The sequence below is a fragment of the Cryptomeria japonica genome, chromosome 10 (assembly GCF_030272615.1).
Source record: "Cryptomeria japonica chromosome 10, Sugi_1.0, whole genome shotgun sequence".
Classification (NCBI taxonomy): Eukaryota; Viridiplantae; Streptophyta; class Pinopsida; order Cupressales; family Cupressaceae; genus Cryptomeria; species Cryptomeria japonica.
In genome coordinates this window covers 188,957,683-188,983,206 of record NC_081414.1, presented here as the reverse complement: position 1 = coordinate 188,983,206, position 25,524 = coordinate 188,957,683, and the positions used below count along the sequence as shown (strand labels likewise).

Below are 25,524 nucleotides of genomic sequence, written 5' to 3'. Positions count from 1 at the left end.
CGGTGATAGCGAAGGAACATTGAATACAGAGCAGAGGTGGTGATAGCTGAGGAACAGGAGAAGCAGAGGAGAGGAAGAATTTCTTCTTCCAGGCAATGTATGTCAGTTTTTAGTATTTATTATCTCACATTTCTTTCAAAATCATGGTTAGACTTTGTTTATGTTATATGTTGAAAAAAATTTGGTGTGAGAAATTGCTAATGATGCTTCTTAATTATGAATTTCTTTACAAAGACCTTTTCCATTCATCTCAACCTGGCGCTTACTCATGGTTTACATTTGAAGTTTTAGGAATCTCCCATTGCCCATCTTTGTCATCTTCAATTCCCGTGGGCCCATCAACCAGCTATCCCTCATTTACAAGTTCCAGTCTCTCAAATAAGCACCGGCTTAAACCATAAATTTAGGGCTTCAGAGGGTAAAGAGTATTTCCATCTGGGGCTACTTGAAATGCCATTGCTGTCAGACTAAATTGTTATTACTACCCGCTAACATGGAACAGGGCATTTTTCTGGATTTTGACCACATGCGAAATAAGAAAATAGCTTAAGAGCATCACGTTTTTTTAAATGACGGGTCATATTCCTGTGGCTGTTATACTTTCTTTGTTTCTCATTTCCAACAGGTTGTGGGAATATGGTATTTACTGACTCTCTTTTCTGGCAGTTCCTAGATTTTTAAGGGTTTTTAGGGTTTGAATCCTGCAATGGATCTTTGTAATATATTAAAGTAATTTGGGCCTTTCTGATGCATATTTGAACAGAATGAGGAAATCTATTTTTACAGAGACTGAGATAATTCTCATAAGTTTATTTTTTATGGTTTTGAGTCTTTGACAAATGTAGGTATGCAAATAGGGTGTGGTTCTAAAAGTGTATGGAAACTTGCATGAGTAGTTTTGATAGTGCAGGCTTTGGTTACAGATTTACATGGACAAAATAATGTTAATCCAAGTCTCTCACTTGTCAGAAGGTTTTGGGGATTATGAATCATCAATTTCCTAAGTTCATTCCTTTATTTTCTTTGCATCTACATCCCCAATTTCCATAGGTATATCCTCATACCAGTCATCTAACTTATTCGATTTTGGGTCTGGAATCTCAGTAGTCATCTCTATGCTTAGGTTTCTTGTTATCAGGGTCAGGTATTGTTTTAGGTGGAAGAAAAGGAAGGTTAGCTACAAGTTACTGGGTACTGCTAGTAAAGACTGGGTCCTGGTACAGGTACATTTTGGGTATTGGTATGGTTGGGGTACAACGTTTGGGTTCTTCCTGGGTGCAAAGGACCCACAGAGAACCCAGTCACCTAGGAAGAATCCAACTGTACCCAAGCATAGTTTCATACATTAAAACTTCAGTTTTACTCTCCATAGCATTGTGACAGCAGTTATAATCAGAATATGCCAGCAAGCAAGCAATTAAATATCATTTAAGTTGCATTTGTGAACTATACCTATGAACATGGAGTTAGAAAACTTTATATGAGCATTAATGAGATTGATTTCAGTTGATGTACATTATGTATGTAGCAGCTGTTTGCTTATGTTTTGTGAAATCTCTTTCCTTGTGTTGTTAATGATTTGACATTTTGTCAAATGTTAAAAAAATGGAATTGAACCAGATTTTGCACTTGACACCGCTAGTGGTTGTGGCAATCCAATTGATTGTGGTTCAAATGAAATTGAACCAAATGTTGATATTGACCTAGATGCTTTTGATGAAAAACATGAATATTTATATCGAGTAATTTGAATTTTCATTGTGTAATGACATTTTTAGACTTGAGAATTTTCATTTTGCAAATATATATATATATATATATATATATGCGGACGTACCTGTACCTGTACCCGTACCCGTACCCAAGGTTTTTTTTTGCTGTACCCATGAATCTGTACCCATTTCTGTATCTGTACTCGTTCCCGAATCGGTAACTTAGGTTAGCTATTACCATAAAATTGGATCATTTATATAAGGAAAAAGGAAAATATTTGTCTACTGGAGGATGTTCCCAAACCAAACTCAATAGCATTTACTAAAAAGCGATTCCAAAATAATGTCCAAATTTTTGCTTCTCAATTACGCAGCTTTTTTGTGATGGTCTCAAAATAATAGTGCATTAAAACTTGAACTAGAAAATTGCTACTACAAAAGAGATTGTAAAATAATAAACCAAGCTGAGAAGTATCACCATAGATCAATACAATCTATATAACATAGTCATACAATTCCCTATTTTACATCTAGACGCTAGCAAATATTTTATCCTTTGTAATGCAAAATTGTATTATTTTCTACTCTTGCACAACAACAGATAGATTTTTGTTCTCCTTCACAACGAAATCTGCAGGTCAGCTACTTCAGTCCTACACTATTTATTGACATCAAGATTTATGGATCCTCTAAAAATGTTGTTCTTTTTTTTTTGGTGAAAGGCTACAGTTGATCCTTCCTTAATAAGATTCATTTCCAAAACACAAAACCCAACACATGGACACAAGCACTTGAAATAACAAAGAAGCACACACTGTAATGTCCCATAATTAGTTACACTGTAATGTAACCTAAATTTGACCAAATCTATAAATAGGTAATTGGGTTTTATAGGGGTACCTTTGTATACTGTTTTCTTGCAACAAAGTTAGAGAACATATATGAAATAATACATAAAATTGAAATATGAATTATATTAAATGATATCAAATCTGCTGTATTAATGACTGTTAGAATCATAACTGTGGGATATAATCAGATTATTATATTTCCTAAATGAGATCAGATTATTATATAAAGTCAGTTTGTAAGTCAGTTATTAATCAATTCCTTTAGTCCATTAGTTGGATAGGGTGTCCAAGAAACCGTCCTTCCAAGGCCAAGGGCAGAATACCATATCCCCCTTGGCTCCATATGGCAGGTGTTAGGCATCCATCATGGAGTGGCGTACTCAGCGAGGTGTTCTATCACCGTTCCCCCTCATCACAACCACCTTCTCCCTTAAGCCCAAGAGCAGATGCTTCAACCCTCTTGGCTCCATGTGGCAGGTGTTAGGCATCCACTATGGAGTGGCGTACTTAAGAGAGAGTCCCTCATTTAAAATGAACCTTTTGTGATATTCCAATGAAGTCATATTTGTTATTCAGTTCAACTAATTTATGATAATCAATTTGTACTCGACGTAGTTATTATACTTCCATTATATTATATTACCTTAGTGGCTTATATCAGATTGTTAACAGTTCTTTCTATTAGTATTACTTTAAATTACTCTTGGCTCCATGTGGCAGGTGTTAGGCATCCACTATGGAGTGGCGTACTTAAGAGAGAGTCCCTCATTTAAAATGAACCTTTTGTGATATTCCAATGAAGTCATATTTGTTATTCAGTTCAACTAATTTATGATAATCAATTTGTACTCGACGTAGTTATTATACTTCCATTATATTATATTGCCTTAGTGGCTTATATCAGATTGTTAACAGTTCTTTCTGTTAGTATTACTTTAAATTACTCTTGGCTCCATGTGGCAGGTGTTAGGCATCCACTATGGAGTGGCGTACTTAAGAGCGAGTCCCTCATTTACAATGAACCTTTTGTGATATTCCAATGAAGTCATATTTGTTATTCAGTTCAACTAATTTATGATAATCAATTTGTACTCGACGTAGTTATTATACTTCCATTATATTATATTGCCTTAGTGTCTTATATCAGATTGTTAACAGTTATTTCTGTTAGTATTACTTTAAATTAGAATTATTCATTAATTGTTATTGCTGCATCTTATATTATTAGCATGGTACAGTATCAAGCAATTTATACAAATTGAATTTGAGTGCCTTATTCCTTCTATATATATATATATATATATATATATATATATATGGCTCTCTCTTATGTCTAATAGTGTTGTCATGTATAATCATTTTAATGCTATTTTAATAATTATACATTATTTGCTTCTGAACTTAATATCATTTTTTTTCTATTAATTTAATTAAGACCATATATATATATATATATAAAATACCAGCTATTATATTCCATTATTAAATCAGAATTCCTATACGTACCTGTCACAGGCCTTCTTCTCTTTTTATTATCCTTGCTGGCAGTTTTTGTATATTTCTCTATCCTTGCTGGCAGATCTGACTTTCTTGTTCCCCCCGTGTATTCTTCTTATTCCCATTTGCACAGGGGTTATTTATCCTACCTCCCAATGTGGTGAAAGCCATGATGGTTTGGTAGTGCTTCTTCTATTAAGAGTCGCTATCCTTCTTCAACCCACCGCTTAATAAAGGTTATCGGGTCTCTAGGAAAATCGGCAGGAAAATCGGCTAATAAATGCTTTAACAATGGCATCGTTCAACATTGTTAAGGTATAAAATATAATCTATATAATATATATTGTCAATATAAAAACATCATTCAATGTATAAAATGTAAATTAATGTACATTGTAAATATAAATTCAATATGTAAGTTGATGATAAGATATCATTTTAAATAACAATGCAATATAATAATTTTAATATGATTTTTATATTTTATATGGCAAAATTTATATTAATTATTTCTGTTATAAATGGGGGACATGACACACAGAAAAAAAAGATTTCAAAGATTATTTAGCCAAAGAAGTTTTTGGAAACCCGCCCCTCGAAAGGACAAACATTGGTGTGATAGATACAAGTCGCAGTTGGTTAACATTAGAGAGAAGAGGTACATAATGTGAAAGGACATTACATGAAGGAAACAAATAAAGAGAAGTTCCATTCAGTCAAACAAATAGACTTGGCTGTATAAAGCCCATACTAAACATATTTGCACCGTTACACATGAAGCTCTAGTTTTTCAAGGCTAGGAATGGGGAACAATAGAGCATCGTCCTTAGCCATGGAAACTCCTACAACTTCATTTTGTAGCACTCCATGACATTATGCACAAGTCACTTAGAGGGGCTCCTTATTCGCTCATACATTGGGTTCACAACCAATAGATTGTCCAGTGGAATGTTGGTGAAAATGGTGATGATAGTGGTGATTGAGGCCATAGTTTGTAGAGGCAATGCAACTAGGACTTTCTTCATGCTATACCTTTCTTCACTGTTTGACTTAGGATTGTGGAGGGAAAGGTGGAGGAGATATATTTGACAACAAGAGTGAATATGAGAATACAAGGTAGAGGTAGAGGCCATGGTGTGAAAGGCCACAAAGAATTATGATGACCTTTTCTTAAAGTGTGAGATCCCTAGATGATTTTCTTCTTAGCTTTTAATCTCCTTTTGTTTAGCTAAACAAATTATGCTTTTCTTCTTAGCTTTTAATCTCACGATTCTTGTAATTTCATTGCCAAATAATAATCATTACAATTAACTTGTAAATTTTCTTTGTTAATATGAATATTGTTGTAATGTGTCTAATATTAGATCCTTGAATGACCGCATCACTTGGTATCTTTGTAGCATGCTGTCTTGTAGGTCATTGTTACTCTCCACATGTTACAGTCTGTTTGATGGTCTCGTGTCTTGTGTTGTTGTTGCAAAGTATATGTTGTATTGTGCAGCTTAGGTTTATATATTTTTTATTTTTCTGTTCAATTTACTTTTAGGCATAACTTTGATATAAGATTCTTTCCATTTTGCTTAATTTTAGGCATTTTTTTGTTGCAGTTTATTATTTTTTCTAATTGTGTGTTGGTCAATAGCCTTGTAATTAAAATAATTGTTAAATATAAGGAAGATTGTTGCAGACCAGACTAAGAGTTTGCAACTTCTACTGCACCCATATTTTCTTAATGGTCTCCTTTTTTCCAAATCGGTTTTCCAAAATTGAGGCCCAACTCTAAATTTTTATTCTAAATGAAAAAATTGAATCAATTACACAAACCTAGTACAAATAGTCATTAAACAAGTGCACAAAAACAGTCTAGGAAAATAGAGACACATGTTTCTAATATTCAGTTAATGGTTTGTTAATATTTGGCCATTGTCTAGCTCTCTAGGCAATTTTGCTATCTAGACATCTCCTCTCTATATACATGATTGAATAATGGTATACTTGTAACCTAAATGTTTTGAATTTGGTCTACTATCGAAGAGGTTTCGGTTTGTGATGATTTTGACATGTAGAACTGAAGACCATTCTTTGAACTATTGGCTAACATTCAGGGGTTGGACCTGCCACAACAAGTTCATCTATTTAATGGATTCATGAAGGAAGATTGTTGCAGACCAAATCGAGAGTTTGCAACTTCTACTACACCCATATTTTCTTAATTATCTCCTTTTTCCCAATTTAATTTTTCAATTACACAAACGTAGTACACATACTAATTAAACAAGTGCACAAAAGTAGTCTAGGAAAACAGAGAGTCATAGGTTTTTAATATTTAGTAAATGGGTTGTTGATGTTTGGCCATTATCTAGTTCTCTAGCTAATTTTGCTACCTATACATCTCTCCATATAAATGATTGAATAATGGTATACTTGTAAGTTAAAAACTTTGAAATTAGCCTATTGTTGATGAAGTTTTCATTTGTGATGATTTTGACATCAATAATTAAAGACAATTCTTTGAACTGTTGCCAAACATTCAGAGGTTGGATGTGCCACATTGAGGGTAGGCATCTATCTCATAGATTCATGAAGGAAGATTGTTGCTGACCAAACTCAAAATTTGCAACTTCTACTACACCCATATTTTCCTAATGGTCTCCTTTTCCCCAGTTTGGCTTTCCAAAATTCAGACTTAGCTCTAAAGTTTTATTTTAAATGAAGAAGTTGAGTCAATTAAACTAACCTCGTACAATAGTCTTTAAACAAGTTCACAAAAATAGTCTAGTAAAACAGAGAGTCATAGGTTCTCAATATTCAGTAAATGGGTTTTTAATATTTGGCCTTATCTAGCTCTCTAGCTAATTTCTCTATCTACACATCTCTCCATACACATGATTGAATAATGGTAGATTTGTAATCTAGAAAAAATGAATTTGGCCTATTGTTGATGAAGTTTTTGTTTTTGATGGCTTTGAAATGTAGAACTGAATACTATTCTTTGAATTGTTGCCTAATATTCAGGGATTGGACCTGCTACATGGAGTGCATCTATCTCATGGATTCATGAAGGAAGATTGTTTCAAACCAGACTAAGAGTTTGCAACTTCTACTACACCCATATTTTCTTAATTGTCTCTTTTTGACCAATTTGGTCTTCAAATATTGAGGCTCATTACAATTTTTTTTTTAATGAAAAATTTGAATCAATTACACAAACCTAGTACAAAAAGTCATTACAATAGTGCACAAAAATAGTCTAAGAAAGTAGAGTGATGTGTTTTAATATTCAGTAAATGGATTGTTAATATTTGACCATAATCTAACTCTAGCTAATTTTGCTATCTACACATCTCCTCTATGTACACATGATTGAATAATGGTTTATTTATAACCTAAAAGATTGAGTTTGGCTTATTGTTGATGAAGTTTTCATTTGTGATGAGTTTGACATTTAGAATTAAGGACTATTCATTGAACTGTTGCCTTACATTTATGGGTTTGATCAGCCACATGGATTGCCTCTATCTCATGGATTCATGAAGGAAGTTTGTTTAAGATCAGACTGAGAGTTTGCTACTTCTATACCTATATTTTCTTCATTGTCTCCTTTTTACAAATTTTCCAAAATTGAGGCTCAACTCTAAATTTTAATTTTAGATGAAGAAACTGAATCAATTAAACAAATACAATACAAATAGTTATTAAACAAGTGCACAAAAATAATCTGGGAAAACATAAAGTCATAGGTTTTCTATACTCAGGAAATGGGCTGTAAATATCTGGTTATCATTCTGCTTTATAGCTAATTTTCTTATCTACACATATCCTATCCGTAGACATGATTGAATGATGGTATAATTGTAACCTCATTTTTTTGAATTCAGCCTATCATTAAAGTTTTCATTTGTGATGATTTTGACATGTAGAACTAAAGACAATTCTTTTAACTATTGCATATCATTTAGAGGTTGGATCAGCCACATGGTGGGCATCTTTCAGAATGACTCATGAATGATGATTGTTGCAAATCAGATTCAGAGTCTGTCACTTATACTGCACCCATATATTCTTAATGGTCTGCTTTTTCCCATTTAAGTTTTCCAAATTTGAGGCTCAAGTCTAAATTTTAATTTCAAATTAAGAAATTGGATGAATTACACAAACCTAGTACAAATAGACATGAAACAAGTGTGCAAAAATAGTCTAGTAAAACAAAGAGTCATAGGTTTTTAATATTCTGTAATTGGGTTGTTAAAATTTGGCCAGTAGCTAGCTTTCTATCTACAAGTTTCCTCTCCTTACACATGATTGGATAATGGTATACTTGTAATTTTACCTAGAACAAATTAATTTGGCCTATTGTTGACGAGATTTTCATTTGTGATGATTTTGACATGTAGAACTCAAGACTATTTTGTTTGAATGGTTGCATAACATTTAGGGGTTGGACCTGCCACATGGAAGGCATCTATCTCATGGATTAGCGAAGAATGATTGTTGCAAACCAGACCTAGAGTTTGCAACCACACCCATATTTTCTTAATGGTCTCCTTTTTCCCAATTTGGTTTTCTAAAGTAGATTCACAGCTGTAATTTTTTGTTATAAATGAAGAAACTAAATCAATTACACAAAGATAGTACAATTAATCATTAAACAAGTGCAAAACAAATAGGAAAACAGTCATAGGCTTTTGTTATTTTGTAAATTTCTTGTTATTATTTGGCCATCATCTAACTATCTAGCTAATTTTGCTAGCTACACATCTCCTCTCTTTACACATAATTGAATAATGATATACTTGTAACCTAAAATATTTGAATTTGGCCTATCGTTGATTAAGTTTTCATTTGTGATGATTCTGACATGTAGAATGGAAGATTATTCTTTGAATTGTTGCCTAACATTCAGTGAAGGAACGTGCTATATGGGTTTGTATATCACATGGATTCATGAAGGATAGATTGTTGCAAACCAGATTGAGAATTTACAACTTCTACTAAACCCATATTTTCCCATATTTTATTAAATAGCCTCGTTTCCGTCAATTTGGTTTTCTAGGATGCCGAATCAATCAAATCGATGGCTTGAACTAGCTTGGATGCTTTAAGGCTAAGCTCTAAATTTTTTATTTTAAATAAATAAAATTAATGAATTACACAAACCTATTACAAATAGTTATTAAACAAGTGCACAAAAATAATCTAGGAAAACAAAGAGTAATAGGTTTTTAACATTCCATAAATGGGTTGTTAATATTTGACCATTATCTATATCTGTAGCTAATTTTGCTATGTACACATTTTCTCTCTGTACGCATGATTGAATAATAGTTTATTTGCAACCCAGAAAATTTGAGTTGGATTAGTTGTGGGCGAAGGGGTTGTGTCTTGGTTGGATGTACTGTGCCCTTGGGCTTAATTGTGGAGAATAATAGTCTCTTGGTGCTCTATTGTGCTTTCCCATCAAATCGATCATGCCAACATTGCACTTCTATATGTGTGTGCCTTTGATGCAGCAGAGGAGGAGTAAGACTCAAACCAATCACAAACACCACTTTGGGGTGTCACCACTTTGTGATCAAGGGAGATCTTTCTCCCAACTCACCTATGCAACGGTGTATACACAACTAGGCCTTCAAAAGGCACCATATAACCAGTAGACTTCCAACTTATCCACAGCCTTGCCAAAGGCTTATCTCAAGTGAATATGATGTATTCAACCTAATTTTGCCACCCACGTGGTTTGATGACACCTTCTAAGGCCTATTCACCATATTGCTCCTAGAGGCCTAGTAGCCCTTCCAAATAAGAGTGTCAAAGAGAACTTTTTACACAAACCCTTTCTTCACAAACAGGGACCAGTTTCAGACACCCATTAAGGAGTTTTAAATTATATCTCCAAATGGCTATGTGGTCTTTTGGAACTTGTCACCCAAAAATGAGATTTCTCGCTGCAACAGGGCCTAATTAGGCCACCTTTACAAAGCAAGTACCAACAAATCAATTCCCAAACTTCTCTCTCCAGTTTGCAGGGTCTTGGTACATTACATATGCTCGCAAATCCACCATTACTCTCACTGAATCTTCTCTCTACCTTGCTGTTTTCACAATTCACCTTCCTAACTAGCCTAACACATAGAGATGTCAGGCTTAGGGTTTGAGGAAACCCCTCCTAACTCCATCGTCTGCTACAAACTCAAACAAAAACATTAAAGCAAAATCAAAATCTTCCATTCCACCGAGTTTGGTCAATTCTTGTATGGTGGAGTGGAGTATTGTTCACATTTTGGGTACAAACCCCTTGTCACCTAGGGTTTACAGGCAGTCTACAAATAAACAGTTATAACTTGCTTAATTCTCTATGAAATCGAACCAAACTTGATGCAAAATGGAGTAGACTCAGAGCCCTTTCATTTACACTGGGTCTCACAATCCAATCTGCCTGTACGGAACCTTACAATGCGTAGAAAGTACAGGAAAACTGCTAAATTTGCAGAAAGCAGAGTATTCTTATTGCTTAATCCTCCAAAAGTGTTCAACAACCATGCCACGACCATGTTGAGGCTATTTAAACAGGTTTGGCCTGAATTCCAATGGCCACAGCTGATTTTTAAACAATATGACCGTTTACCTTCCAAAGTTGTCAAGTTGCGAAGCAACTCTGACAACTTTTTGACAACATTAGCATTTTTGCACTAAATGACCCTACATGAACTAAAACATACATGAACTAAAACATGCACAAATGGTCTTAATATGACCTTATTACATCAAATGAACAATAAACATGACCCTAGACCCCTATATGCATTCTCTGACCAACTTTGACTTAGGTGCTCCTGCATTTGCCTTACATGACCCTAGATCCTAGAACAATAAACATGACCCTAGACCCCTATATTTATGTGTATGCTTCATAATTATGTATATGGTTCATGCCTTACTTGTATACGCTTAATGCCTTACGTAATTATGTGTATGCTTCATGTCTTATGTGTATTTAATTTTATGCTTCATGCCTTACTTGTATACGCTTAATGCCTTACGTAATTATGTGTTTTCTTCATGTCTTATGTGTATTTAATTTTATGCTTCATGCCTTAAGTATATTTATGTGCATGCCTCATGCCTCATGCGTGTATTTATGTGTATACTTTATGCCTTACATGTAATTATGTGTATTTTTTATGCTTTATGTGTATTTGCTTTAATGCTTCATGCCTTACGTTTATTTATGTGCATGCTTCATGCCTTACGTTTATTTATGTGCATGCTTCATGCCTTATGTGTATTTATGTGTGTACTTCATACCTTACGTCTATTTATGTGTATACTTCATACCTTATGTGTATTTATGTGTATGCTTCATGCCTTATGTGTATTTATGCGTGTATTCTTCATGCCTTATGTGTATTTGCTTGTATGCTTCATGCCTTAGGTGTATTTATGTGCATGCTTCATGCCTTATGTGTATTTATGTACGTATACTTCATGCCTTACGCCTATTTATGTGTATACCTCATGTCTTATGTGTATTTATGTGTATTCTTCATGCCTTATTTGTATTTGCTTGTATGCTTCATGCCTTTGGTGTATTTATGTGTATGCTTCATGCCTTTGGTGTATTTATGCGTGTATACTTCATGCCTTACCGTCTATTAATGTGTATACTTCATGTCTTATGTGTATTTATGTGTATGCTTCACCCCTTATGTGTATTTACTTGCATGCTTCATGCCTTATGTGTATTTATGTGTGTATTCTTCATGCCTTACATGTATTTGCTTGTATGCTTCATGCCTCAGGTGTATTTAAGTGCATGCTTCATGCCTTATGTGTATTTACATGTGTATACTTCATGCCTTACGTCTATTTATGTGTATATTTCATGTCTTATGTGTATGCTTCATGCCTTACATGTATTTACTTGTGTGCTTCACGCCTTATGTGTATGTATGCGTGTATACTTCATGCCTCATGTCTATTTATGTGTATGCTTCATGGCTTACGTGTAATTATGTGTATGCTTCATGTCTTACTTGTATTTACTTGTATGGCTCATGCCTTACGTGCATGCTTCATGCCTTACTTCATGCCTTACGTGTATTTATGTGCATGCTTCATGCCTTGTGTGTATTTATGTGTGTATACTTCACGCCTTACGTCTTTACTTGTATGCTTCATGCCTTACGTGTATTTACTTGTATGCTTCATGCCTTACGTGCATGCTTCATGCTTTATGTGTATTTATGCATGTATAGTTCATGCCTTATGTCTATTTATGTGTATGCTTCATGACTTATGTGTATGTACATGTATGCTTCATGCCTTACATGTATTAAATGTGTATGCTGCCTTATGTGTAATTATGTGTATGCTTCATGAGTTACATTTATTTACTTGTATGTCTCATGCCTTACATGTATTAATGTGCATGCTTCATGCTTTATGTGTAATTATGTGTGTATACTTCATGCCTTAAGTCTATTTATGTGTATGCTTCATGCCTTACGTGCATTTATGTGTATGCTTCATGCCTTATGAGTAATTATGTGCATGCTTCATGCGGTACATGTATTTATGTGCATGCTTTATTGCCTTATGTGTATTTACTTGTATGCTTCATGCCTTGCGTGTATTTACTTGTATGCTTCATGCCTTACGTGTATTTATGTACATGCTTTATGCCTTGTGTATTTACGTGTTTATATTTTATGCCTTATGTCTATTTATGTCTATACTTCATGCCTTACGTTTATTTATGCGTGCATTTACTTGTATGCTTCATGCTTTATGTGTATTTATGTACATGCTTCATGCCTTATGTGTGTATACTTCATGCGTTACATTTATTTTTGTGTATACTTCATGCCCTACATGTATTTATGTGCATGCTTCATGCCTTATGTGTATTTATGTGTATACTTCATGCCTTAGGTCTATTTATGTGTATGCTTCATGTTTACGTATATGTCTCATGTCTTACCTGTGTATGCTTAATGCTTTACACAATTATGTTTATGCATCATGCCTTACGTGTATTTACCTGTATGCTTCATACCTTACATTGATTTATGTTCATGCTTCATGCCTTGTGTGTATTTACTTTATGCTTCATGCCTTACATGTATTTATGTACATGCTTTATGCCTTATGTGTATTTATGTGTGTATATTTTATGCCTTATGTCAATTTATGTCTATACTTCATGCCTTATGTTTATTTATGCGTGTATTTACTTGTATGCTTCATGCTTTATGTGTATTTATGTACATGCTTCATGCTTTATGTGCGTATACTTCATGCGTTACATTTGTTTTTGTGTATACTTCATGCCTTAGGTCTATTTATGTGTATACTTCATGCCTTAGGTCTATTTATGTGTATGCTTCATACCTTATATGTAATTATGTGTGTATACTTCATGCCTTAAGTCTATTTATGTGTATGCTTCATGCCTTATGAGTAATTATGTGTATGCTTCATGCCTTACGTGCATTTATGTGTATGCTTCATGCCTTATGTGTATTTACTTGTATGCTTCATGCCTTGCGTGTATTTACTTGTATGCTTCATGCCTTACGTGTATTTATGTACATGCTTTATGCCTTACGTGTATTTATGTACAGTCGATTTTAATAGTACCATCCTCTTGGGTGCACCCGGAGCAAGAGTATATGGATCCTATTCAAGGATCAATATGATCTCTGGATAAAATGTGAACTGAAAAGAAAAACCCACTAAGTATAATCTGAAACATGAACGAACTTCAAACCCTGGATAAAATCTGTACTGAAAAGAAAAACCCACTGAGTATATATATGTATGCATATGTATGTACACACACACACACATACATACATACATATATGCATATGTATGTTCACACACACACACACACACACACACACACACACACACATATATATATATCTATGTATGTATGTATGTATACTACTGTAGACATACATTTTGGGACTGGTTAAAATCCTATCACCAAAGACTGTCCAACCATTTAAGGCATGTGTTGACACCGACAAAATTGTAACTATGGCAGAAATGAAGTGTTGATCCTCAGAAAGGTTTGATGATTCTGCTCATAAACACTGATGCAATTGACCACTCAGTGATGCCATTCATTACCCTGATGCACCAATTAAAGCTAAAATTCAACATCATCCAAGATCTCCATGATCATTTCATCGTTGGGTACACTGTTACCTGCTATACATAACATAGATATTTCATGTATAGTATGGTCAATCATCAATAAAGAAACTGAAACGCATCTATGGACAGATGATTTCTTTGCTCTCAAACAATGTTTTTGATCCAGAATGGTATTATTAGATTCCTACCACCTATGAGGAGATCCTATTATAGAGTAATAAGACATAATCCATTGAAGAAAGATGGATGATATCATCTACGATGCAGCACCATAGTGTTCTATGTTTGAATCTTGGGAAAGAAGACAAGCATTAATTGATAACATCACCAATTAAGGTCATAGATGTGTGTCATGCTTCTAATTCTCATCTTAATATATGGAAGGTTCGCTTTCCTACATTGACTCAGACAAATAAATCTAAGCATATTCCTTGTAGATGCAAAGGGGGAATTGATTTTTGCCTCTTAAGGATGAAAGAAAACTTGTCTTGTGATTACAAACTTTTCCAATTTCCAATGCTTTGGTTATGTTGTTAGTTATGGGCAAAAGCATATCCTGGATCAAATTTGTATCTTGAGATAATATCAGAGTAGTGCAGTGGAAGTGAATTGGTGATGACTTTTTATAAAATGCAAAGATAGAAGTTTCGAAGACCAAGCCATTCCAAATTGGAGATCATTCCAAACACTCTATCCAGGATCATTGCTTGAGGACGAGCAATCTTGGGAAGGGCAGAGTGTCATATCCCCTGCTAGTTTATGTGTCATGCCCCATCATAAGAAGGTACTTGAATAACAAAGAAGGAATATAAGATATTTCCCTGAATTGTAGATTCCTATATACTGATCAGGTCATTAAAGAAAAAAAATTATTAAATACTAGTCGGCCAGCCCTTTTTGTAAATGCTACTCGGCTACCTTAATTAATTCTAGTTGACAATTAAGTAATGATTACATCAAACTTGAAAGGGGACAGCGATTCCTTGCAGGATCGTATCTCTGCAAACTAAAAGGTCATGACCAGCCTCAAATGAAGATATAAAAGGAGGATTTCCATCGGGTAAAAAGGATGGTGAAGAATGAGATCTGATCGAATAAAGACCAGAAATAGCAGATAAGAAGTCAACATGTGAAACAAGTAAAGTATAGAAATGTACGAGACCAATAGAATTATTCCAGCTTCGAATTAGAATAATTAATTACTGCAATTTTTTATCTGAAATATAAGATAGTTCTGATCTGCAAAACAGGGGAACAAGAAGTTAAGAGATCGATTAAGCAAGTGAGATCTGATAGGAATTTGAAAGACAACGAGTAATTGGATTATTAAGCAGTGATAATCTAAAACGAAATGACAGTATGGTGTATCAGAAAAAATATTATATTCCTGAAGCAATTGGTATGCTATATGTTGAATCCTATGTTTGTTAGTTTGAGAATTTAATGATATATTTATTTATTTAAGTAATTATGCATTTGATTTTTGTAAGGAAATCATAATAAGAAATTGCAAGGGAACATAATAGGGAGTGCAGGAGTGTCGGCCTCCTCAATTAAGATGTCCACCCATTGAGTTGGTACTTGTGGGCCAAGGGGTTGAATTGTCGTGGTTGAATGTTCAACGCCCTATCGTGCTTTCCACTCAAGTTTCTGATGTGGTTGATCCTGAGTAATAAGTTATAATGTGCATTTTTAAAATAAGAGTTTCATTATTATTTGCTTCATGTTGGTTATTTTTCCAAATTGAATTTTTATAGTGTAAGAATACTCTTGTAAATAAATTGTATTATTGGTATTGTTATTTTTGGGCAAAATTCAAGTAATTCCCGAAGGGGGACATTACAACTCGTGCCCTTGCTGTGCTATTGTGTTCATGTTTGTGTCATGTCCTCGTTGGACTGATGTGCTTGCAAGATCCGTGCCCTTGCTGTGCTATTGTGCTCACAAGTCTGGGTTGTTATGTGTTCATGTTGGGGATGAGGTCACTCGATTGTGGCTTCACTGGTTCGTAGTTGCAGTTCAAAAATGTTCATTAATAATGTTAAAATTAGTCTCAGTTGTAACTAATCTGGTTATTAACGCCCAGAAATTCGATTTGATATACTTGCGATTTAATTGAGATTTATTTAAGTGAGTATTAAACTAACACATTAGTTTGTTATTGTTATGTTTGGTTAAGTAATCCTGCCGGTGTAGAAGGATCGTGGCTCCACACACGGGTCACGACCCTATGTGTGGTTACACATAGGATCGTGACCCCCTGTGGAGGCACGATCCAATGAAGACAAGTAATATATATCCGCCACCCTCGTTGAATGAGAAATAACGTCAGACAATACACGTGGTGAACATAGAAGATATAATTGCTTGGTCTTCGTATCTGCAGAGGCAAACTGATAAGACATAAATAAAATCAGTTTATATTTCTTTAAATCAAATACTAACAGTATAAATTCTTTGTCTCAGAATTCTGATTGTTCTGAAAGTCATCACAGTCTATTTACATTTACATGGTATCAGAGCCTAACTACTTAAGATCCGAATAGACTAAAAGCAAAGTTGACATATCATATCGAAGATTTCTAAAATGGCGAACACAATCAGATTCGAGGACAGACTCGAAGGAGCAGCAAATTTTGTGGCTTGGAAAGTCAGAATTATGATAGTATTAAAAGAGAACAAAGTAATCAAATTCATAAAAGAAGACAAGCCCGAACTTGCAGACGAACCTGAGAAAACTGTGTGGAATGAAGGAAATGATAAAGCTGTAAAAATCGTGATAGATGCAGTAAGGGATCACATAATACCATTTATATTAAAATATGACAACGCTTATGAAATGTTCAAAACCCTTGAAAGGACGTATGAGATAAACAATTCGGGCAAAACCCTAGCCCTAAAAAGACAGTTGAACCACATAAGTATAAATAAAGGTGAAACAATAAACTCATACTTCATGAGGATAGGTTCACTCAGAGATCAACTGCAAAAACTTGATTATCATGTCAAGAAGCAAAAACTATCAATGATTATTCTAGATGGATTACCTGAATCTTGGGAATCATTCAAACAAGGCATAAATGCAAGGGACAAATTTACAGAATTTGATCGACTAAGGGATGATTGCCTCCTTGAAGAGTCAAGGCAAATGAAAGGGGGAAATCACAAAACTAAAGATGAGGACCTCCACATTCTGAATACCGACTCCCGTAAGAAAGGCAAGAAGAGAAACTTCAAGAAGAGAAAATCCCATCATGGGAAAAGCTTTCATAAGAAAGACATGTCAAAAATCCAATGTCATAGATGTGATCAGTATGGACACATGTCATTTAATTGTCCTGATAAAGTAAAACAACAGGCATCATTCGCCAAAGTAGAGAGGAACATAGAACTTGAATCTGAGAAGTTTGTAATATATTCAGCACTATCAAGTCAAGCTTCAAACAAGTCTAACACTTGGGTGATAGATAGTGGATCGTCAAGACATGTCACCGGATTTAGAGAATTACTAAACTCAATGGAAGAGGGATCAAATGAAGAGGTAACAATAGGGGATGACTCTGCACATCTTGTAAAAGGTGTCGGGACATGTACAATCAGACTGAAGTCTGGAATCTCAATCCAACTCACCGGGGTACTATTTGTACCAGGCATCAAAAGGAACTTAGTCTCTATCTCTGCACTTGAGGATGACAGATATAGAGTCTCATTCATAGAAGGAAAGGTAATGGCATGGCCAAAAACATCCACCTTCAAAAGAGCACAAGTGATTGGTTACAGACAAGGACACCTATACGAATTGTGTAATGAGCCAAATCAAACCTTGCTTCATGAAGTCATAGATCAAGCGGAAATTTGGCATAGAAGACTAGGGCACTTACATTTTTGTGCTCTACCCTCTATGGAGAAATTAGTCACAGGACTACCTAAACTAAAGCCAATTCATTCAGATGTTTGTAAAGGATGCACTAAGGAAAAACAATAAAAGCTCTTTTCCCTGCAGTTCTAGAAAAACTAAAGGAGTACTAGAACTAGTTCACTCTGACTTATGTGGGCCTATGTCTGAACCATCACTAGAAAACACATTATACTATGTAATCTTTGTAGATGATTTTTCTAGGAAAACTTGGATTTATTTCCTTAAAAGTAAAGAATTTGAAGATATTCTTAGGAAATTTAAAGAGTTCAAATCTATCACAGAAAATCACTCTGGTAGGAAAATCAAAACTCTTAGGACTGACAATGGTAGGGAATACACATCAAAAGTATTTAAAGAGTTTTGCAAAGATGTTGGGATTAAGAGGGAGTTCACTGTACCCTACAATCCTCAACAAAACGGGGTTGCTGAAAGAAAAAATAGAACAATAGTAGAAGCGGCAAGGGCTATGTTGTTAGATCAAAACCTAGAAATTGCACTTTGGGGAGAAGCCACTAATACCGCTGTATGCATTCAAAACAGATGTCCTCACTCTCATATTGGTGACAAAACTCTTGAAGAAGTCTTTACTGGAATTAAACCTGATATTAGCCATCTCAAAATATTTGGATGTCCTGTTTATATTCATGTACCTAAGGAGAAAAGAACTAAATTAGAACCTACTGGACAGAAAGGGATTTTTGTAGGATATAGTGAAACATCTAAAGCCTACCGAATATTCATCCCTGGTCAAAGACAAATAGAATTAAGTAGAGATGTCATATTTGAGGAAGATTTAGCTATTAACAAAACAAGGAGTTCCATCACAACTGAAATCCCAACTAATTCCCTTAATTTGGAAGAAGATTCTCTTTTTGAAACTCAAAGGGAGCATCCTGAGGATATCACCTTGGAACTTGAGAACACTACAACAGAGAATCCCAGGAAGAGACCACTATGGGCCACTAAAACAGTACATGAAGCAGAATCCTTTGTAGCACCTAGAGGAACATTTAGAGAAAGCAAAAGACCTTCAAAGTTCTCTAGCTATGTTACTCTAATGACAGACCTCATAAATGCTGAACATTCAAGTGCCGGAGAGGCTCTTAAATAGCAAGTATGGAAGGATGCGATGATAGAAGAATATCAATCTATCTTAAAGAATGATGTGTGGAAAATTGTGCCTTTACCTAAAGGAAAATCAATTGTATCTTCTAAATAGCTCTTTAAAATTAAGCATGCTGCTGATGGCAGTATAGAAAAACATAAGGCAAGATTTGTTGCTCGAGGCTTCTCACAGAAGGAAGGAATTGACTATGAAGAAACATTTGCACCTGTTGCACGATACACTTCTGTCGGAACAATCTTGGCTATAGCAGCATCTAAAGGATGGAAAGTTCATCAAATGGATGTAAAAACTGCATTTTTGAATGGAACAATTGAAAAAGAAGTATATCTAGAGCAACCAGAGGGATTTGAGGTAAATAATGCTAAAACACATGTATGCAAGTTAGAGAAAGCACTGTATGGATTAAAACAAGCTCCTAGAGCATGGTACGAAAGAATTGACAGTTACTTATTAGAGATAGGTTTCTCTAAAAACATTGCTGATCCAAATCTGTATTTCAAAATAATCAAAGGTGAAATGTTGATACTCAAATTATATGTAGATGACTTATTAATTACATGCGAACATCATCTCATTGCAAAATGCAAAGAGGAACTAGCTTCAGAGTTTGAGATGAAGGATTTAGGTCTACTCCATTATTTCCTTGGATTAGAAGTATGGCAAAAACCAGATGGTATTTATCTAAATCAAGGTAAATACACCAATTACATTCTGAAGAGATTTGGAATGATGAATTGTAAGCCAATGTCATCTCCTATGGAAACAAACCTACATAAACTAAAAGAAGCTATAGTAGATTCTAAATTTGCAGATCCAACATTATACAAACAGATTATTGGATCATTAATGTACCTAGTCAATACTAGACCTGATATATGTTATGCAGTAAATGCACTCAGCCAACACATGGTTGAACCCAAAGAAATACATTTGGTTGCAGTAAAGCACATATTGAGATATCTACAAGGTACCTTGGACTATGGACTGCATTATGAACACACTGCATTGAACCTACATGGATACTCTGATTCAGACTGGGCTGGAAGCGTGATAGATAGGAAGAGCACTTCAGGATGCTATTTCAGCTTAGGATCAGCTATGGTATCTTGGATCTGCAGAAAACAATCATCCGTAGCTTAGAGCTCCATAGAAGTTGAATATATAGCTGCATCCATGGCAGCTAAGGAAGCCGTCTGGTTGAGGAAATTGATAGTAGGACTGTTTGGTGAAAGTCTGAAGCCTACTATCATTCATTGTGACAATCAAAGCTGCATTAAACTTTCAGTGAATCCAGTTTTCCATGATAGATCCAAGCACATTTAGATCCCATATCACTATGTAAGAGACATGACAGAGAGAAAGGTAATAAGACTGGAATATGTCAATACAGGAGATCTGACAGTTGACATTCTCACCAAACCTCTAGCAAGAGTGAAAATTGATCACTTCAAGAGGTACCTTGGTATGGTTAAAATGTAATTGATGTCTAAAATTATGTAAACTTCTTGGTCATATATTTGAGTATATGAAGTATGTAACCTTTCCCTGTGTTCATTCCTAAAGGATGACGATTCTTTAGTTAATGAACACTTGTATTTTAACATTGTAAGCTGACGATCTTATAAATGTTTGGAAGATCATATAAACTAAAAATCAGACAATTTGAATATCAGTAATATGATAAGTTTTAGTAGACATTATGTAAGCGGATTAATGTCAGTGCACATACTATAACAGGGATATCAAAGTGAGTATATCCTTAGTATCACAGGCTGATACTTATAATAGGGATATCAAAGTGAGTATATCCTTAGTATCACAGGCTGATACTTAAAACAAGGATATCAAAGTGAGTATATCCTTAGAATCACATGTTGATTCTTCACACCTAGGTGATGTAATTATCATGAGATTAGTGTGGAGCTAAATTAAGTTTTAGGTCTATACTCTTAAGACTAAGAGGGAGTGTTAAAATTAGTCTCAGTCGTAACTAATCTGGTTATTAACGCCCAAAAATTCGATTTGATATACTTGCGATTTAATTGAGATTTATGTGAGTGAGTATTAAACTAACACATTAGTTTGTTATTGTTATGTTTGGTTAAGAAATCCTGCCGGTGTAGAAGGATCGTGGCTCCACACAGGGTCACGACCCTATGTGGAACCACGTGGTTCCATATAGGATCGTGACCCCTTGTGGAGGCACGATCCAATGAAGACAAGTAATATATATCCGCCACCCTCGTTGAATGAGAAATAACGTCAGACAATACACGTGGTGAACGTAGAAGATATAATTGCTTGGTCTTCGTATCTGCAGAGGCAAACTAATAAGATATAAACAAAATCAGTTTATATTTCTTTAAATCAAATACTAACAGTATAAATTCTTTGTCTCAAAATTTTGATTGTTCTGAAAGTCATCACAGTCTATTTACATTTACAAATAAAAATAAAAATAATGGTATACTTGTAATCTAAAAACATTGAATCTGGCCTATTGTTTATGAAGTTTTCAATCATGATGATTCAACATTTAGAATTGAAGACTATTCTTTGAATGGTTGCCTAACATTTAGGGGTTGGACCTTCCACAGGAGGGGACATATCTCATGGATTCATGAAGGAAAATTGTTGTAAACAGACTAAGAGTTTGCAACTTCTACTACACCTATATTTTCTTAATGTTCTCCTTTTTCCTAATTTGGTTTTCCCAAATAGAGGCTAGCCCAATTTTTTTATTTTAAATGAAGAAACTGAATTGGTTAAACATACCTAGTACAAGTCATTAAACAAGTGCACAAGAATAGTCTAGGAAAACAGAGTCACAGGTTTTAAATATTAATATTCAGTAAATGTGTTGTTAATATTTGACCTTTATCTAGCTCTCTAGCTAATTTTTCTATCTACACATCTCCTCTCCATACACATGATTGAATAATGGTATACTTGTACCCTAATTTTTTTGATTGTTGATGAAGTTTTCATGTTTGATGATTTTGACATGTAGAACTGAAGACTATTCTTTGAGCTGTGGCCGAACATTTAGGGGTTTGACATGCCTCATGGAGGAGAACTCTCATGGATTCATGAAGGAAGATTGTTGCAAGCCAGATTGAGAGTTTGCAACTTCTACTACACCCAAATTCTCTAAATGGTTTCCTTTTTCTCAAATTGCTTTTCCAAAATTCAGGTTTTGATCTAAATTTTTATTATAAATGAAGAAACTGAATCAATTACACAAACTTAGTACAAATAGTCATTGAACAAGTGCACAAAGTTAGTCTAGGAAAATAGAGTCATAGGATTTTTATATTCAGTAAATGGGTTGTCAATATTTGGCCATCATCTAGCTCTCTAGCTAATTTTGCTATCTACATCTCCTCTCGAAACACAATATTGAATAATGGTATTAGTGTAATCTAAATTTTTTTTACTGGGCCCATCGTTGAAGTTTTTATTTGTGATGATTTTGACATCTAGAACTGAAGCCTATTCTTTGAATTGTTGTCTAACATTTAGGGGTTGGACATGGCACATGGAGGGTGCCTATCTCATGGATTCATGAAGGAAGATTGTTGCATACCAGATTGAGAGTTTGCAATTACTAAACCCATATTTTCTTACTGGTCTCCTTTTCCCAATTTGGTTTTCCAAAATAGAGGCTCAACTCTAAATTTGTATTTGAAAAAGTGAATCGATTAAACAAACCTAGTACAAGTCATTGAACAAGTGCACACAAATAGTCCAGGAAAATAGAGTCATAGGCTTTTAATATTCAGTAAATGGGTTATTAATATTTGGCCATTATCTAGCTCTCTAGCTAATTCTGCAATCTACATATCTCCTTTGCATACACATGATTGAATAATTGTAGAGTTGTAACCTAAGCAATTTGAATTTGGCCTATTGTTGATTATGTTTTCATTTGTGATGATTTTTACAGGAAGAACTGAAGACTATTCCTTGAACCGTTTCCTAACATTTAAGGGTTGGTCTGGCACATGGAGGGGATCTATCTGATGGATTCATGGAGGTATATTGTTGTAGACGAGACTGAGAGTATTCAATTTCTACTACACTTTCGTTTTCTTAATGGTCTCCTTTTTCCCAATTTAGTTTTCCAAAATTGAGGCCCATCTTTGAATTTATATTTACATGAAGAAATTGAATGAATTGCACAAACCCACTACAAATAGTCATTAAACAAGTGCACAAAAATCGTCTAGAAAAACAAAGAGCCATAGGTTTTTAATATTTAGTAAATGGGTTGTTAATATTTGGTCATTATTTAGCTCTCTAGCTAATTTTGCTATATACACATCTCCTCTTGTAGACACAATTAATTAAAGGTATAGTTGTAACCTCAAAAATTTCAATTTAGCCTACTGTTGAAGAATTTTGAAATATAGAACTGAAGGTCGTTGTAACTTAAAAAATTTCAATTTAGCCTATTGTTGAAAAATTTTGACATGTAGAACTGAAGACTATTCTTTGAACTGTTGCATAACTCTTAGGGGTTGGATGCACCACATGGATGGCATGTATCTCATGGATTCATGACTGCAAACGGACGAGTATCTGCTACATCTATTTATTTTGAATGCATGCCATACTGTGTAGAACTGAAGACTATCCTTTGAACTGTTGCATAACTCTTTGGGGTTGGATGTACCACATGGATGGCATGTATCTCATGGATTCATGACTGCAAACAGACGAGTATCTGCTACATCTATTTATTTTGAATGCATGCCATACTGTGTATGAAGCTACAACTATGTTTTTTTAGGTATTATTAATAAATGCAATAATGTTTCATAATTTAGGAATATTCGTTGTAAGTTTTCTAATATTGATTAGTTATTGTATTTAATTTCTTTTTGGTTACATGATTTATTGATTATGAAATGCTTGAGAAGGTTTCTACACTGTTTAGGCCAAAGCTCATGACTGCTGGTGCTAAAGTATATCCTCAAGACATTGACAATACTCACTTTTGGGAGGTATAGCAGTTGTTTATTTTGACATAATTTTTGATGAATTGAACCATTCTTAACTAATTTTCTTCTCCAAAAATTTTGTATTTTCAGTATGGTGACATCTTTTGTAAGTTCATGTTGGTTGTAGCTTGTAGCCACGTACATTTTGGTGGACTTTTAGGCCTTGCTCAGTGATGGATTTATTTGTATAAAGATAGAATATAGAAATTCTCACAAACCATGATGAAGTTTTCTTGAATTAATTGATTGGAAAAAGTATCAATTTGGCAAAATTGTGAGTTTTGTTTGTTTTCTTTCTGATTCTCTGTTGGTGAGGAAGTCAAGTTGATTGGGTATCGACAATATGTGAGTAAGATTGGAAATGCAGGTCTTAAGGCTTTCTACTGGGATTTAAGCTCTCCCAGCCTTCCTGGTTGGTGGTGTAGGTGCTCTTGTTTGGATGGTGGAATACTACTTTTTACTCTTCATTTATTTTAGTGGTTTGACTTTTGATATGTAACATGGTAAACTGCAGCATGATATATTATTACTGTAAGATTTGTTTGTTATGAATGTAGTCTTCTTAACTCCTATTGTAAACCTCAATTAGAGAAGAGCTTTTGGCTGATATGAAGCATCTTTAGCCTATGAAGTGAGGTTTATTATGTTTGTTATGAACGTAGTCTTCTTAACTGCTATTGCAAACCTCAATAAGAGAAGAGCCTTTGCTTGATATGATAAATGCCTAGGCTATTAAATGGAATTTCTTATGTTTACTGGCCTTTTTGACTTTTTGAATTTCTGTTGCAGGGGAGTTGTAATGCCTTGCTTATAATGAATGTTTTGGGATAATTTTTTGACCTTCCATGGTCAGTGCCCTTATTCATTTAATTTAATGGGCAGTTCATTGATGGAAAATGTCTTTGCTTTATAAGGATTTATTGGGAATGACTCATGCAAGTAGGTTGCTTTGTTGCTTGATGTGAGGTGATGGCCATGCAAGTTTCTGTGTATTAGATATCATTGCTATCATTTGTATAACTGTGTGAAGTCCTCATAGAGGGTTAATTTGTTTAGGAACTTGCTTTGCAGATTGCAATCGACATGGAACATGCAATTCAACTGAAATCTGTGATTGTGAACTGGGTCAAACTGGTGTGATCCGTTCATTAAATTTTTTTTTTTCCATGACTACTCTCTGTTTAGCGTGATCTTTGTCAAATGGTGCATTTAGAAATTAGACCATGGTGTTATTTATGCAAGCAAAGTTTTT

The 25,524-nt window shown here is 34.5% G+C and overlaps 1 long non-coding RNA gene across 1 annotated transcript; it reads left to right on the top strand.

Moving 5' to 3' along the window:
• On the top strand, positions 1-25,407 carry LOC131079213 (uncharacterized). The gene is made up of 7 exons (XR_009113947.2): positions 1-97; positions 7,076-7,149; positions 23,216-23,305; positions 23,787-24,061; positions 24,209-24,275; positions 25,062-25,120; positions 25,344-25,407. It is a non-coding gene; the product is annotated as an uncharacterized LOC131079213 (long non-coding RNA).
• The last annotated feature ends 117 nt before the right edge of the window (positions 25,408-25,524 follow it).